General features: G+C 39.0%; 1 protein-coding gene across 2 annotated transcripts in view; it reads left to right on the top strand.

Moving 5' to 3' along the window:
- Metap1d (methionyl aminopeptidase type 1D, mitochondrial) overlaps positions 1-13,765 on the top strand; it is a 99,204-nt gene that overhangs the window by 23,387 nt on the left and 62,052 nt on the right. The gene's annotated exons all lie outside the window — the stretch shown is intronic.

Below are 13,765 nucleotides of genomic sequence, written 5' to 3'. Positions count from 1 at the left end.
AGAATTTAACCTACACCCAATCAGAAGAGAACCTGGGATTTTTGAAGTTCACATATGATTTCCTTTTATAAAATTGACAATAAATGACTTTCCCATTATGTCATAGAAAAGTGATAATTTAATGACTTGGGAAATTGTTTTCAGGTAGTCAGCATTAACTACATTATTAGAAATTTTTGCTATTAGAAAAAGAAAGAAAAAAAGAAATCTGCACACCAGGGGCAAGTATTTTGTTCTTGTCTGTAAAGTTGAATAATTTTATTATTTAAAAACAAAATAAACTATATTCTTAGCTCTCCATTTTAATTTTTTGCTTATTTCCATTTTCATACTTAGGTAAGAAGATATAAATTCTGAGCTGAATGCAACTCTTAAGTGAGGATCTTGGGTTTAATCCTCAGTACCATCCCCCAAAAACAAACCAACAAACAAAAACAAGGACATGCGTTCTTTTACAACTTACAGGGAAGCCGCATGGAACGGAATCAAGCACAGAACTTTCACTTCACCTCTCTGGGGTGCTTAGAAGGAAAATTACCTGTTTCTGTGGGGAAAATAATATCTCCATCTTCAATCTCAAATAACTTAATCAAAAGATTTAATGTTTCATTATAAACAGTCTAAAAAGTCAAAATTAATGTCACCTGCAGAGTAAGCCAAAAGAGTGATGAGTATTGTTTTGCACAGCAGTTGAAATTGTTTTTCAGAGTCCTACCATAATGAAAGGCTTGCTTTGCACTTCTTAAAAACTAGAACTATGTGGTAATTCTGATGACTGTCAGTTCCTGTGGGGTGTTTACCCAAAGGTACTTTTAAATGAAGAGTCATTTGTAGAGCAGTTAGAGAAGAGGCTAGACTGAGAAGAGACAGCTCAGGGGCCTGTGGGCAGGGTTGAGGGTTACTGACAGGACAAGGTCAAGCATCTGTTCCTCTACCATCAGCCTCCTCATACCTGCCCTCCAGATACACCCAAGACCTCCTGGGCCTCAGCTTCCTGCTGCAGGCTGAATCTGGGGGCAGAATGTACGGAGGAGAAAGGAAGAGGAGGGCAATTCTGCTGACACAGTACAGTTCCGTATTCAAAAGCAAATTTGAAAATATTTGTGTCTATTTTTCTGACCCAGATGTTGTGCCACATTCGGAAAAAGAAACTTTAAAACACACAAAGCATTGTCTGTTCTTTCTACTTTGTAGCTTGCAGTTATTGCATCCCGAAGAAAGAAATTGCCTGGCTAAGTAGTCTTTTAATTTCATTTTTTAGTTTTGAGTTACAGGTTTCTGGCAAGCTCCCTGACCACTACTGTTACCTGGTGGCGCCTATATTTCATCAAATTTAGACATGCAGACTACCTGGATCCAGGCCCAGATGAACTGTTGTGACTGATAAACATGATCCCACCCTGCCCCCACGAGTACTCCTGATTTTCCCTTTAAGGGAATCTAAGACTGAGTCTCTGGATCCCCAAAGGAGCTAAAGAAAAATGTGTTCCAGCATTCATATTTGCTCTGTGGTTTTCTCACTGTATCTCTGCTTGCCCAGAGGCTGCTGAACATCCCAGCAGTGCCCCCACTCCTCCAAGGATGGTAATTAATGGAAGGAACTTTTTTTTTTCTTTTTAATAAAAACAAGGAGAAGCATCTATCAGTACCCACTGACAAGGCAGAATTTGTTTGACATCTTGTGATTGCTGCTTAGAAAAAGAATGACAGCAGTTATTAAACAAATAAGAAAAAAGACGCCATTTATTGGTAGCTTTTAGATGTCCTAGATATTCTTACTGCCTTTTTTTGCATGCCTAAGAAATCATTGAACCATTAATTTTGAAACCTGGGTTGTATTAGATTTGGAGTCACATTAAAAATTCAGATATTAAGCAAATGTTTGCATTTTAGCTGTATAATATTTTAAGGCTTTTCCTTTCATAGAATACGTTTCAAACACTTGCTTTTAAGATTGTAAGGGAGTATTAACAGTCAATTTAATTAAATGTAATTGTATTTCCTATGTGAATTATTTTTTTCTCTTTTTAAATGCATTTATGTCATTCTTCTCTACTCTAGCTTTTTTTTTTTTTTTCTTTTTTTGTCAGTTGTGGGCCTTGAACTCTGGGCCTGGATGCTGTCCCTCAGCTCTTCAGCTCAAAGCTAGCGCTCTACCACTTGAACCACAGTGCCACTTCCAGTTTTCTGGTGGTTTATTGGAGGTAAGAGTCTCATGGACTTTCCTGCTCGGGCTGGCTTTGAACCACAATCCTCAGATCTCAGCCTCTTGAGTTGCTAGGATTACAGGAGTGAGTGACCAGTGCCTGGCAACCAGCTATTCTTACAGGCTTACTTTGATAAAAGACAGAAACACTGTTTGCTTGGAAACAAATTGTGAATTTGCTTTTGGCTTAACTTATAAGTTTTGACATGAAAATTTGATACATAATCAAGTGAGGAAAATATTAAACTTTATGGACTGAAGTTTTTTGTTCTCATATTAATAATGATACTAATGTTATTAATATGATTCAAGAACAAAAATCCCTTTTTGGCCTAAGTTATCTTACTTGGAAAATGTTACAGTGATTTCAGTCCCTTATCTACCTATATCAGGTTACAAGTTCCATAGATGGGTACTTGCTAAGGAAAGAGAGAGAACCACTTGAGATTTTGGTAGCAGTTTGTATCTATTAAGGCATTTAGATGAAAAGGTACATGCAATTGTCAAAACTCACTGAGCAATGTATGGACATAAATTTTACCTCTCTCACTGAAGAACAGAAGGAACTTTTAAGTATATATTGAAGTCATAATAAGGATATGCACGTTGAAGTCTGGTGAAGGGGGTCTGATCTTGAGCTTTGAAAAACACTTTGAAATGTATTTATAAAAGTGGATGGGTGCTGGAAATGTGGCTCAGTGGTAGAATGCTTGCCCAGCAGGCATAAAGCCCTGGGTTCGATTCCACAGTACCACATACACAGAAAAGGCTGAAAGTGGTGCTGTGGCTCAAGTGGTAGAGTGCTAGCCTTGAGTAAAAGGAGCTCAGGAACAGAACCCAGGACCAGAGTTAAAGCCCCAGGACTGGCAAAAAAAAAAAGTGGATGGATGGGTGACTGGGAAGGTGGCACAGTGGTAGAGTGCTTGCCTTGCATGCATGAGGCCCTGGGTTCTATTCCTCAGCACCACATAAACAGAAAAAGCTGTGGCTCAAGTGGTAGAGCATTAGCCTTGAGCTGAAAAGCTAGAAAGCGCCCAGGCCTAGAGTTCAGGCTCCACGATCAACAACAAAATGGATGGATGGCTTGGGTGTCAGTGACTCACACCTGTAATCCTAACTACTTAGTAGGCTGAAATCTGATGATCATGGTTCAAAGCCAGCCTAGGTAGGAAAGTCTGAGACTCTTATCTCCAATTAAGCACCAAAAAAGCTGGAAATGGAGGTGTGGCTCAAATGGTGGCGCACTAACCGTGAATGAAAAAGCTCAGGGACAGTGCCTAGGCCCTGAGTTCAAGCCCCAAACTGACACACACACACACACACAAAGAATGGATGGGATAGTAGAACATTTAAAAATGTGCTAAAGAGCAAGTATAGTAAAATATTCATTATAGAATCTAGATATAATTGTGAGCATTATTTGTACACTTCTTTGAATTTGTGTACATTTGGAATTTTTATGATAAAACTAAGCTAGCTATAGATTAGTGCAGGTGCAAGGCCACCACTGGGGTGTCCTATCCAGATACCAGTGGATCACACCTTAATCCTAGCTACTCAGGCCCTGAATTCAAGCTCTAGGACTGCCATGCGTGTACACACACACACACACACACACACTCTGTGTACTTCTAATCAGACTATTTGGACTAATACCAAAAAAGGGTGGTGTATGAAGCTAGTCATTTGAATAAATAGTAAAGTTTCCACCTAATGCTTTCATTAGTGAATAGCCAAGAGACAAGTATGGAAGCCAAGGGTGTCTTTCCAAACATAAAAATCTCTAAGAAATCTACACCATCAAGTCCAACCAGATAAAAATTGGCCTCCAGAACCATTAAAAAGACATGTCCCCCTGAGACATAATATTCACCACAGCAAGGGGGTGACTCTCTAGCCCCAGTGTGTGTATGTGTGTACCTTATCCTAAGGCCCTATCAAATGAAAATGGTCTTTCAGTTTTCAGCCAAATCCCAGAGATTTGGCCATAGACCCCTCTACTTTTATCAGAATGCCAAGCTATCTCTTACCTCCTAAGAGAGCTGTTTTCAAAGCTATCTTATACTGAACCCTTAAAAACTTACATTTGTATGTATGTCTGTTTTAACCTCTAGAGGTCAAAAGGGTAAATTGGTTTTCCTGGAACTTGAACCTTTTTTTTTTTTTTGGCCAGTCCTGGGCTATGAAGTCAGGCCCTAGGCACTGTCCCTGAGTATCACTTCTTACTTTTTTTGTTTATGTGATACTGAAGAATCAAACCCAGGGCTTCATGCATGCTAGGCAAGTACTCTACCACTAAGCCATATTCCCAATCCGAACTAAACTTTTTAAAGCAAATGATACCATACATATTTTAAATGAGGCCATTTTGCTCAGTTGGTACTTGAACAGTAAACTGGCAAGTAAAGATTGAGAAACTCAGAGATCTCAAGTCCTTCTGGGTCCACCCTTTGACTTTCTCACTTAGAAAGTAAGAAACAAAACTTGTACCAGGCACTGGTGGCTCATGCCTATAATCCTAGCTACTCAGGAGGGTGTGATTTGAGGATCTCGGTTCAAAGCCAGCCCAGGGAGAAAAGTCCATGAGACTCTTATCTCCAATTAACCACCAGGAAACCAGAAGTGGTGCTGTGGCTCAAGTGGTATAGCGCTTGTCTTAAGCTGAAGAGCTGAGGAATAGCACCCAGGTCCAGAGTTCAAGCCCACTACCGACAAAAAAAAAAGAAAGAAAGAGGAAGAAAGAAAGAAAGAAAGAAGGAAAGAAAAAGAAAAGGCAGCTGGAGCTGGCAATGGTAGCTCACACCTGTAATCCTAGCTACTCAGGAGGCCAGGAGATCTGAGGATTGTGGTTTAAAGCTAGCCTCAGCAGGAAAGTCCATGAGACTCTCATCTCTAATTAACCACCAGAAAACCAGAAGTGGAGCTGTGGTCAAAGTGGTAGAGTGTTAGCCTTGAGCAAAAGAACTCAAGGACAGCACTGAGACCCTGAGTTCAAGACCCACGACCAAAAAGAAAAAAGAATTCAAAACATTAAAAATTTGTTCTGAAGCCTGGTGCTATTGGCTCATACCTAAAATACTAACTACTGAGGAAGCTCAGAGCCGAGGTTTGAGGTTCAAAGCCAGCCTGGACAGGAAAGTCCATGAGACCCTTATGTCTAGCCAGCAACAAAAACAGAAACAAAAAAAACTGGAAGTAGAGCTGTGGCTCAAGTGGTAGAGCTCCAGTCTTTTTTTTTTTTCTATTCACTAAGTAGATATTTATTATATGATCTTACAACACATCCTAAAACTTTTAAGTGTTCAGAAAAAAGAACTAATTAGTACAGAACAATGTTGTTTATGTTGTTTAACTTAGTTTGCTTAGTTCATGAATTAAACCTTAACAAATCCCATTGCAGTCATCTTTTTGATCCATTCATTTGAGCTCCAGTCTTGAGCAAAAAAAGCTAAAGGACAGTGCCCAGGCCTTGAGTTCAAGGGCTAGTACTTGCAAACAAAAAATAAAGTGATATATTCTGGGATGGGCATGTAGTCCAGTGGCAAAGCACTTGTCCAACATTTATAAGGTCCTGGTTTGATCCTAGTACCATTAAAAGTAAATTCTAAATTTCTCATAATTTTATCATGATTAGAATGTAACTTTAATCATATATTTATTGTAATTTTGCAGACCAGTTTTAGTGGTCAAACTAACAATTCAGGAGAATCTTAAATTCTGTAGAGAATGTGCCACCTTTCAGAGGACAGTTTACTATTGCCAACAATCCTAAATGTACATATGTGTTTATTTTTAAAATATATTTTTGTATTTTTAAGTTTTTTGGGGGGAAATATACCTAAAAACTCTTCAGAATTTTCGAGTTATTCATCTATAAAATCTGGGTGAAAACAGAAAAAATTATCTTAAGGTGAAATAGAGTTTTAGGGACAATGTTTTCTAGTCTCAGAGTTTCCCGTGGTCTGAGAATTTGTGACAGATAAAATAGCGAGAGAAAGAAAGAAAGAAGGAAGGAAGGAAGGAAGGAAAGAAGGAAAGAGGAAGAAAGGAAGAAAGAAAGTGGAAGAAAGGAAGAAATAAAGAGGAAGAAAGGAAGAAAGAGGAAGAAAGGAAGAAAGAAAAAGAAGCCCACAAAAACAACAGCTTTAGCCAGGCGCCTGTGGCTCATGCCTATAATCCTAGCTGCTCAGGAGGCTGAGATCTAAGGATCAGGGTTCAAAGCCATCAAGAAAGCCAGGCAAGAAAGTCCAGAAACCTTTATCTCCAGTTAATCAGAGAAAAAGCCAGAAGTAACAGAGTGCTAGTAGCCTTGAGCAAAAAGTTGGGGGGGTGGGGGGAGAGTGGAGTAGAGGGTGGGGCTAGAGGAAGGGGACCTATTTCAATCTTTTTTTTTTTTTGTCAACCGTGGGGCTTGAACTCTGGGCCTGGGCGCTGTCCCTCAGCTCTTCAGCTCAAGGCAAGCTCTCTACCGCTTGAGCCACAGCACCACTTCTGGTTTTCTAGTGGTTTATTGGAGATAAGAGTCTCACGAACTTTCCTGCACAGGCTGGCTTTGAACTGCGATCTCAGACCTCAGCCTCCTGAGTAGCTAGGATTACAGGAGTGAGCCACCTGTGCCCGGCTGACACAGTTCATCTTTAAGCTTATGATAAAACATACATATGCACATGCACACACCACAATCAATGTTTTGCTGAAGTTGAAATGAACTAAAGCATACATGAAGCCAGGGAGTCCAAGGATAGGTGATATAACATGGCTGCTGTGTCATAGAAAGAACATCTATCCCCAAACCCCTGTTTGCATCCTTCACCCTGAACCCTAGCTTCAACCTTCACTATTTGGAAGTATGATACTGCACTCAAATCCTTGGTATGCTTCTGGTTTTGTTTTAAAGTCATGAGCAATAGTAAAGCAGTCAGCAATTATCTTTCTGCCTTTTATCTCAAATTAGAGAAGCTAGCAACATCAGTTAGCAGGAAATAATTGTTTCTTTATTTTCTTTATTTTTTTCTTTATTTTTTTATTTTTTTGTCGGTCGTGGGGCTTGAACTCTGGGCCTGGGCGCTGTCCCTCAACTCTTCAGCTCAAGGCAAGCGCTCTACCACTTGAGCTACAGCGCCACTTCCGGTTTTCTGGTGGTTTATTGGCGATAAAAGTCTCACGGTCTCTCCTGCCCGGGCTGGCTTTGAACCGCGATCCTCAGATCTCAGCCTCCTGAATAGCTAGGATTACAGGTGTGAGCCACCAGCGCCCGGCGAAATAATTGTTTCTTAAGAAATTCTTCCATTTAATTTTCTTTTATACTTAAAAGTGAATATATATATATAAAGCTTCTGCAAATATTTAATTGTATGTGATCCACTTGATGAAAGATACCATAACTCTACAGTTAAACATACATGTATGTATGTATGTATGTATATTTATGTGTGTGTTTCAGACATAAAAACATGTTCTTCCTGTTGAATAGTTTGAAAAAAATCATTTCAAGCCAGAGGCAGTGGCTTATGACTATAATCCTAGCTACTCAGGAGGCTGAGATTTGAGGGTCAGATTTCGAAGCCAGCCTAGGCAAGACAGTTTGTGAGACTCTTATGTCCAATAAACTACTCAGAAAAAGAAGTGGTAGAGTACTAACCTTGGGCAAAGGAAGATCAGGGACAGAACCTAGGCATTGAGTTTAAGCCCCAACACAGGAAAAAAAATGATTCCAAAGAATAAAGACAATGATAATTTAAATGCTCACCATTTTCAAAAATTTATAATTTCAAAAATATTAGTTTCCCCTCAGAGCTTCCCATTCAAAAATCAAATGACTAAATGGCATTGAAATTGAAATATTTGCAAAAGCCTAGTGGCCTGAAACTTTCCCCTAAAGCCTGGTTAAACACTAAATTTCCAACTATGTGAATGATTTCTTTGGATAAAGACAGTATCTTCATAAAGTCTTGGTTTAGGGGCTGGAAAGGTGGCTCAGTGGTAGAGCGCTTGCCTTGCATGCCTGAGGCCCTGGGTTCAATTCCTCAGCACCACATAAGCCAAAAGAAAAAAAGCCAGAAGTGGCGCTGTGGCTCAAGTGGTAGAGCACTAGCCTTGAGCTGAAGAACTGAGGGACAGTGCCCAGGCCGAGTTCAGGCCCTACGACCAGACCCCCCCAAAAAAATTAATAAATAAAGTCTTGGTTTAATAGGAGTGATTACTCTTGTGTCTTGCAAAGGTTGGTTGCACTAGAAGAAATGAGTCCAGTATGTTTGTAATAGTCTTAGAGAACAGTCCAGAAGAAAAAGGCAGAATGGAGATTCTTCATGGGGAAAAAGGAGCCAACTCTCCATATGGGGCTCCAAAAGCAGGCATTAGGCTGAGGGAAAGGCAAGCAAGTTCATGATTGTAATTACAAAATGTTCACTTAGATAAGAGCCATATTGACAGTGTATAATACTATACTCATCTGAGTTATAAAATGGATAGTATAAATAAGATAGATGATGCCATTCATGAATTTTTTTTTAGCAAGATATTCTTTTTAGTAAAGTATCAAAATGTTTGCAGAATAATTTGGCACCTTCAATTCTTCTACAGTCCGGAAAATAGTCAAGTTGAATTCGTGGATGGGTTCTTGGCAAGAATACAAGGTGGCTTTATGCAGTTCATCTCAGATGTTTTTCACTGAGTAGCTGAAAGAAAGAAGAGGATTCGTGGTCCTGATTAAACAAGGAAGTTACCCAGTGACTTAAACAGACATGTTGTAGAATTTGGCTCATAAAGCCCTCCATCCTTGACTTTTTCAATCATGGGAATAACCAGTTGCTTTATTTTGTGTTTTGTCAAAGTACCTCTGCCATTTGGTACCTCAGCCTGATGGTTACCTGCTGCCTCTTCTTATAGACTCCATGTCCTTTGTTGTTGCCCGGCTGGTCAAACATGTGTAGCAGTGCCCTAGGGCACCAAGTATGCCCCGAGGGGGGAGTTAAGTGCTGCCAGATGTAGAGAGCCAGAGTTGATTCACATCGCCATAATTTCCATAGCTAACTTTACCTGTTTTCTTTTGGTTTTGAATTTCATTCTTCAAGAAAAATCCATTTGGAGTTGGGTTCCCCCCATCCCAAATTGCAGTCCTGTCTTGTTACTTCTAATCTGCCAGCCCCATCCCACCCGCAAAGTGAAAATGTGAGAATTTAAAACTTAACCAGAATGGAGAAGATGTGATTTTATTAAGTTTGGGTGATTAATGTTTTTACTTTATGGATAAAATTTAAAATATAGCTATTAAACTCAAGAACATGGGAAAAGCTAGGGACAAATAGATTTCCTCGATCAAGTAAGGTAAAAAAGAGAAGAATTTTTAAAAATGGATGTATCATACAAATCAATCAGATGCAATAGAGTTTATTTAGATCACATTTTCGTAAATCATTTGTTTAATTTAGAAAAGGCAAAAGGAGATTAAAGGTAGACCAAATAATTATAGTAAGGAATTATTGTAGGTTTTTATTAGGTATGATGATGTTATATTGTTAAATCATTAAAGAATCTTCATCTTTGAGATATGCATACTGAAATATTTATTTGTAAATAAAATTAAAATAATTCAATATGAAGGAAAGAAGGATTTGGTGAAACAACATTGGCTAGAGTGAGTCATTATAGCTAGATGTTTGTACATGGGAGTTTATATTACTAATCTTTGTACTCTTGTATGTTTACAATTTCTACAATAAAGAGGTCTGTTGCGTTTTTTTTCTTTTTCAAAAGTATACTTGGAGGAGTGGAATATGGCTTAGTGGTAGAATGAGTGCTTACCTAGCATGCATGAAGCCCTGGGTTTAATTCCTCAGTACCACATAAACAAAAAAAGCTGGAAGTGGCGCTGTGGCTCTAGTGGTAGAGTGTTAGCCTTGAGCACAGAGAGGCTAAGGGGGAGAGCCCAGGCCCAGGACTGGAAAAATAGATAAATATATTTTTTATTATACTTTCAAGCTTTGTGCTTTTTGACAGATTCCTTAATCTTCTTGAGTTTCAGCCTTTTATTTGGGGAAGTTTTTTTTTTCTTCCTAATTTACCTTGCCCAAGTTGTTGAACCAGATTAAATAATATGTATGTGAGTTACTTGTACATTGTTATAAACATGTCAGTTATTGTTATTACAAGTTCTCAAAAAGACAATTTTCCTGCTAAAGAAAATAAACAGCTTTTCCTGCGTCAACAAGCAGTAGAGTTGTCCCAGATACCAACTAAATATCCATTGAAGCCAGGTGCTGGTGTCTCACACTTGTAAGCCTAGCTACTCAGGAGGGTAAGATCTGAGGATTGAGGTTGGGAGCTAGCCATGGAAGACAAATGCAAGACTTATCTCCAATCAAATAGCAAAAAGCCAGAAGTGGAGGTATGACTCAAGTGGTAGAGCCCCAGCCTTGAGCAAAAAAGCTAAGCAAAAGCTTATAGCCCTTAGTTCTAGTCTCACTACTGGAACAAAAACTTAATTAATTGATTAATTTAAAATATCTATTGAAAATCTCTGGAATAAGATTATAATTACTAGTCATTAACAGTTTTTAATAACAGTATTTCCAATCACTCGTGTGTGTGCATACCAGCCAGTCTTGGGGGCTTGAACTCAGAACATGGGTGCTATCTCTTGAGTTTTTTGCTGCAGGCTAGCACTCTACCACTTGAGCTACAGCTCCACTTCTGACTTTTTGGTGGTTAGTTAGAAATAAGAGTTTCAAGGACTTTTCTGCCCAGGGTGGCTTCAAACCACAATCCTCAGATCTCAACTTCCTGAGTAGCTAGAATTACAGGTGTGAGCCACTGGTGCCTGGCTTTTTTTTTTTTTTTTTTCAAATTTGCAAATAAAAATTTCTCATGGCCTAGCTGATTAAATACAGTAAAGACAGCTATTCTATTAGTGTTTTCACTGTATAGTAAGACTTCTCAGCTGGGTATAGTGATTCACACCTGTAATCCCACCACTCAGGGGGCTGATGCAAAAGGGTTGTGAATTTGAGACCAGCCCAAAGTACCTAGAGACTGTATTAGAAAAAATTGTGAATTCTTTCATATTTCTTATTTTCCTTGATTTCAGAATGGTACTTGAATTTAATATGTTAATGACTATTTAAACTTTCTTGCACCATGATATACAGAAACTTGATTATTAGAATATTTTCTATCCTATTTGCTTTGTTTTCTAGTTGTAGCCTTGTTCCTCTCTACCTCCTTCTTCTCTGCCTCCCTTTCCTCCCTACTTTCTAGCATCTTATCATGAAATAAGCATGTGTTAAAAGTATACAATTTAATGAGTGACAAGACAAAAATAGAACAATATACTACATTTTAAAAATCAGACATTGTCAAGACCTCCATCTACCTGTGCATGCCCTTTATTAATCTAAATTTCTTATATCCCCTAGGTAACCATGATCCTGACTTAAATGGTATTTTCTTGCTTTCCTTTATTTATACTTTTACCCCATACATATAGATTCCTAAACAGTATAATTTTATATCTTAAAAGTTCTCTCCATATTGTTAACTATATTTGAAATTTGTTCATTTTGGTTGCTTTATAATCCTCATAATCTGTCTATCCTCCTACTGGTGTACATTTGCTTGGACAAGTGGTTGTTCCCACTTTTTTCTAGTATAAACATTCTTTTGTATGTCTTTAGGTGTACCTTTATCACTTTTATCATTAAGTACCTGGGACTATATTATCAACTTCATATTTACAAAGTTTTCCAAAGTGATCATCCCAGTTGACACTCCTCAGAAGTGTTTGAGTTCTTGTTACCCTATATCTTCACTTGTACTTGGTATTCTCAGACTTTAAAAATGTTATTGCCAAAAGAACATCGATAAAACAGTTTTCTGTTATCTACTACTTAATAGTATTTCTAAGTGTGTATATTTGAGATACCAAATTACATCTTCCTATTAACTACTATTCATAGACCAGAAAAAGACAGCACAGCTTAAAAAAAAAAGCAGAGGACATTTTTGAACATTTTCATTCATTATTCTACTATAGTGAGTGATACCTCAGATTACTGCAATGTGCCAGGTCTATGCTATTGACCACTTACCATAAAAACTCATAACCTGTTTTATTCTCTAAATTCTTGGTAGAAGAAACTGAGCAGTGAATTAGTTTGCTGAGAGTAGAGAGCTGTAAGTCACAGAGCCAGAGCTGAACTTAGTCCAGTGTTGCTGTTGTCCATCTGAGTTACAAACACTTAACATCTACATCCTCCATCTCTCCCCCCGCCCCCTTTGCTGAGGGGAAGAGGGAACTCTGGATAGAGTTTTGTTTTTTTTTTTTTTTTGGGGGGGGGGGGAGGAGGTCCGGTCATGGGGCCTGAACTCTGGGCCTGGGTGCTGTCCCTCAGCTCTTCAGCTCAAGGCTAGCGCTCTACCACTTGAGCCACAGCGCCACTTCCGGCTTTTTTTCTTTTTTGCATATATGGTGCTGGGGAATCGAACCCAGGGCCTCAGGCATGCAAGGCAAGCGCTCTACCACTGAGCCACCTTCCCAGCCCTGGATAGAGTATTTTATGTGGTACTAAGAGTTAGGCTGCTTGAAATTCAAGACAGACTTGTTTCCTTTTACCTACCAGATAGAAGTTGGAGGAAACTGAGGCAATGTGAGAATTTGGGCTCTAGTATTATAGGAAGGGACATAATGTAGCCCTCTCTTTTCTCTGATGTCCCAAGGACACTCAGTCCTCATCCTCTTTTCACTTGGGTTTGGCAGGAAGAGACTGAGTAGATTTCCCCAGTCCCTAAATGTCCATCAGTGTGGAGCATATTTTTTTTTCCTTTAGAAACTCCATGTTGTAAGTAGCAGCAATATTCCCCATGAAATTCTTTTTTTTTTTTTTGGTTAGTCATGGGGCTTGAACTCTGGGCTTGGGCGCTGTCCCTCAACTCTTTAGCTCAAGGCAAGGACTCTGTTACTTGAGCCACAGTGCCCCTTCCGGTTTTCTGGCCTTTAATTGGAGATGAGTCTCATGGGCTTTCCTGCCCCAGCTGGCTTTGAACCACGATCCTCAGATCTCAGCCTCTTGAGTAGCTAGGGTTACAGGCCTGAGCCACTGGTGCCCAGCACCCATGCAAATTTTTTTTGGGGGGGGTTGGTTTGGATTTTTGCAAACATGTAGAATTTCAGCTATCTTATGGGTGAATGGGCTAGCCTGAGAACTTAAGCATACTGTTTCTGTATTGAAATGTGTTTAAACAGCTAAAACCACATATTTATCTTGTTGTAGAACAGATTTTTCTGTAATTGTTGACTGCCTGAATACTCTGCTGTAAGCAAACTGAACAATACCATCACTTTTTTATGGTGAAGTGAAAAACATCTACAATAAGACAGAAAATCAATGTCTATGTACACACTGTGACTAGGACTAAATATTTATTAGCCAACATAGTTTCTACAATATATAGCAGTACATTTTCACTTGTTATATTTGTCAGGTAAGGTGTATATTTCTTTTTGGACAATGTCTCCCCTTCCCTCACTCTCGCCTAGTTTTTCCCTCCTGTCTCCACCAACAA

Source organism: Dipodomys spectabilis, unplaced genomic scaffold, assembly GCF_019054845.1.
Source record: "Dipodomys spectabilis isolate Male_0828 unplaced genomic scaffold, ASM1905484v1 ptg000174l, whole genome shotgun sequence".
In the NCBI taxonomy this organism is placed as follows: Eukaryota; Metazoa; Chordata; class Mammalia; order Rodentia; family Heteromyidae; genus Dipodomys; species Dipodomys spectabilis.
This window is presented reverse-complemented; position numbering and strand designations above follow the sequence as displayed.